The sequence below is a fragment of the Hipposideros armiger genome, unplaced genomic scaffold (genome assembly GCF_001890085.2).
Source record: "Hipposideros armiger isolate ML-2016 unplaced genomic scaffold, ASM189008v1 scaffold_434, whole genome shotgun sequence".
NCBI lineage: Eukaryota > Metazoa > Chordata > Mammalia > Chiroptera > Hipposideridae > Hipposideros > Hipposideros armiger.
Window position 1 is genome coordinate 1205365 of NW_017731784.1, and position 814 is coordinate 1206178.

Sequence of the window (814 nt, forward strand, 5' to 3'; positions counted from 1 at the left end):
TTTTGCACCATGAATAGTTGAAACATTGTTAAGTTGAACCATCTTAAGTGGAGGACCATCTGTACAGTGAGAGAGGTACAAGGAACCGAAAAGGGTGTGTGCCCTGGAAGTGAAGGAAAGAAGGAAAACTGGAGTGGTTAGCTATATCCAGTGCTGTGTGAAGCAGAAAGACGGGTGCAGATGCCATCCTGGAGCTGGCAACACAAGGGCCATGAGAGACCTTGACAGGAGCAGTCTGGATGGAGTGGTGTGGAAGGAAACTGGATGGAATGGATTGAAGAGAGACTGTGAAACAAAAAAGCGGAAACAGTAATTATAGTCACCACCTTCAAAATGTTTTGCTTCAGCTCTTTTCCTTCCTGGCTGCTTGAGCATGGGCCGCCATCATGAACGACACAGTAACTATCCGGACCAGGAAGTTCATGACCAATAGACTACTTCCATGGAAACGAAAAGTCATCGACATCCTTCACCCTGGGAAGGCAACAGTACCTAAGACAGAAATTCAGGGAAAATGCCAAAATATACAAGACCACATCAGATGTCATCTTTGTATTTGGATTCAGTACCCATTTCGGTGGTGGCAAGACAACTGGCTTTGGCATGATTTATGATTCCTTGGGCTACGCAAAGAAACATGAACCCAGGGGCCGGCCGAGTGGCGCGATGGTTAAGAACTGGCTTGGGATGCCAGAGGGCCCCGGTTCGGATCCCACATATGAGGGACAGTGACACTGCCCTCTACAGCTAAGATGCTGAACAACAGCTCAACCTGGAGCTGGGCTGCTGTGAGTCGCTGGCGACGGCGTAGGCT

At 48.8% G+C, this 814-nt stretch overlaps 1 pseudogene; it reads left to right on the forward strand.

The window, feature by feature from the left end:
- Positions 1–386: 386 nt before the first annotated feature.
- LOC109394751 (40S ribosomal protein S24-like) overlaps positions 387–814 on the forward strand; it is an 857-nt pseudogene continuing 429 nt past the window's right edge.